We start from the raw sequence: 3,075 nt of genomic DNA, 5'->3' as shown, positions 1-3,075 counted from the left end.
CTTACATTATTGGGTAATAAATCATGATTAGCCTATCGTATTAATAAACATATTTCATGAAATCATTATTTACATGGTTATTTTATAATATATATATATATGTATAATCCCTACTAAATTATATTTAAAGGACTAGATATGATATTATTGTTTTAGTAGCCCTAAAATAGTGGGATTAATCAATGAATTTTGTATATCGCTAGATGTTTTATTAGATTAGTTTTTGATATGTGCTCAACTGGGAAGGATAGTAGGACACTTTTTCCTAGAAGATTAGTAACGTCATATACCTCGTATAGGTAACGTGCTATCACTTGGAAGTCAGGAAGCAACGCTAAGAGGTAAATAGTATCATCATAATGTCACAACCCCGCCCTAATCCTATGATGAGGCCGCGACAATTTACCTATTCTTTCCTTATCGTTATTTGTACTATTTTTTTTTTCTACGAGGGTAATAAGGGACATGTGTGAACATGTCACGCATGTACTCTATACTTATAGTTTAAAAGAACACCTGATAGACGATCTATTCAATATTTTATATAAAGGACTCTCAGAGTCCATCATTCATTCATCAAACATAACTAGTTTTAAAATAACAGGGGACTCAGTCCCTACAACACATACAAAAGGACATTTAACCATCTTATGTGGGGTTACCATCAACCCACCATAGAAGTTATGCCATTACCATCACCCCATCATAGTATTTACATCATGCTTGAAGGCATATTGTTTTAAAGTCAAACCAACAAAACGTCCCAACACGGGACCCATCATAAAACATAAAACATAACCATTATCATCAAATGCCGAACCAACAGGGAACTCTAAGCATCGACCCCTCCCTCCTCAGTAGTGCCTAGCTCCACAGCCTCTTCATCCATACCTGGACGTTTAAAAAACATAAATACAATGTGAGTCTAATACTCAGTAAGCAGCACATCATGCTATTAACTTATTACTCACATAATCTTTCCTTTAGAAAACATGCATACATAAACAATTGCAAGTTCTTGATGATGCTTTCATGCATAAACAGTTTAAGGTATAGCTATACTTTCATGCGTAAACATTCTTAAGATATAACTTTACTTTCATGCATAAACATTTCTAAAAAATAACTTTACTTTATGTTTCACTGTCTTTGGTCGGTACACACTATTACGTCCCGTGTGTTGGGGTTTGTGGTCTTTTGAACTCGGATCTCGCCCGCGGCCGTAGGTTGGGAATCCCTTTCATGGGGGGCAGCACTGGGTGCACTACAGTATTACTTACCCGGCATTGCAATCTGCCCATTTCTTTGGTACCCTTTCATCCATATGGCCGTTACGTACGTTCATGCTTTCATTTATTTTCTTTTCTTTCCTTGCAGTCAAACGTTTTCAATTATCTTTCCTTAGTCCAAATGCATGTATGTTTCTTTGAAGAGAGTGTTTCATGTCATGTTACATATAAGTAAGGCATAGCTATTAAAGAGAGCATGCATAAAATCTCATCATGCATTACCTTACATACACAATTATAATCAACAGGGTACTTAACAGGGGCTACCAAGAAAGGCTTGTACATAATATATACTTTCTTTAAAAGAATATTTTAAGAGAGAGAGAGAGACATACTTTCATAAGAGAGCTTTGTGTAAGGAGCATGGTCATAGCTCCTTACGTCGTTGCTTTACAAGTAGGTTCCTTGAATCTTGAAAATAAACTCCTATTCAATGAAATGAGATAACATATTAAAATTTATTTCACATTAAGCTTACTATCCGACACCCATACGCGCTCACTTAATTTCCAAGTTGGAATTAAAGCGTCTTCCTTAACCCATTTAGCTACATACATGACACTAAATCAACCATTGGTATCCTCACTCCGATATTTAAGGGAACCCATGAAAGAATGTAACTTGCTTGCTATCCCTTTTTAAAGGCTATTATTTCCTATACAAGGAATAGGTAGGAATCATAAGTTAAAATGTATAGGATGGTAGGGATTTATTTAAGTATGGTAGGGAACAAGGAGGTACTACCAAATCTGAAATCTTTATAAAAAGGGCATTTTGACAACTTTGTAACATCATGTGAAAAGTAACTCTAACAAAAGACAATGCTTACAAGAGTTAGGTTTTTGTCACTTGTTCTTCAAGGGTTTTTCATACTAAAGTTTATCTTTGATTAAACAAAAGGGGTGAAGTTGAGCAAGGGGTAAAATGGGCTGGTTTAGGCTTCCAAAACAGAACATTTTCAGAATTTATGTAGTACATGAACAGCTAGCAAGTCTTAGTACATTCATGGTCTTAAACATCCATCTCTTAACCAAAACTCAACCATACAATTAAATAATACAAGAGTGGTAGAAAACTTACGAAAAGCCTCATATAATTTTCTGAAAACATAGCATAGATAAAAAGATACAAATTCTTGGCAAATTCCTGAGTAAGCTTACTAGTTTAAATATAAAACTCTTAGTAGCTTACTTAGGCCATAAACTTGAGGAAAGTATGTTTAAAATTATAAACCTTAGCTTTATTAATTTAATACATAAAGACATAATTAAAACATGGCTTGGACTCAAGAGAACACAAGAAAAGGACTACAAAATTTGCCTTGCAACACACGGCTGGAACACACACCAAAACAGAGCATGACCCACGGCTTCTTCATGTACATATATACGCAACAAATCAATTAACCACCATTTGTGACTAACCAAGTTAAATAAGAAATATATCATTTTCGAGTGGTAGAAATACATGGCAAAATAGCCTCAAGATACTCGGTTTGACCAGAAATAGAGCTTTCAGTTACTACCCACTAGATCAACCGTTAGAGAAAACAAATGAGAAACTAGTCTAGGAAATACCAATAATGGGCTAGCCTAGAAATTCGAAAACCCCTAATTACAAGGCACAAACTTGCTTAGCAAACCTCAATCGCAAGAAGGTCTTAAGGAAGGAACATCACCTGTTTTGGCTCCCTTTCAAGCCACAGAGACACACAACAGACGAGAAGAGGAGAGAAATCTGAAAGACCCAAAGCTGGAACATAGCAAGAAATTTCAAAAGGAAACCC

General features: G+C 35.3%; 1 long non-coding RNA gene across 1 annotated transcript; it reads right to left on the bottom strand.

The window, feature by feature from the left end:
• Positions 1–537: 537 nt before the first annotated feature.
• On the bottom strand, positions 538–2,367 carry LOC121258894. Its single transcript, XR_005939447.1, has 2 exons — positions 1,671–2,367; positions 538–891 (listed from the first exon to the last, which is right to left on the bottom strand). It is a non-coding gene; the product is annotated as an uncharacterized LOC121258894 (long non-coding RNA).
• Positions 2,368–3,075: the final 708 nt, after the last annotated feature.

This window comes from Juglans microcarpa x Juglans regia, chromosome 3S, assembly GCF_004785595.1.
Source record: "Juglans microcarpa x Juglans regia isolate MS1-56 chromosome 3S, Jm3101_v1.0, whole genome shotgun sequence".
NCBI classification, from domain to species: domain Eukaryota; kingdom Viridiplantae; phylum Streptophyta; class Magnoliopsida; order Fagales; family Juglandaceae; genus Juglans; species Juglans microcarpa x Juglans regia.
Note: the sequence above shows the minus strand (reverse complement) of the source record. Positions and strands in the feature narration are given on the sequence as shown.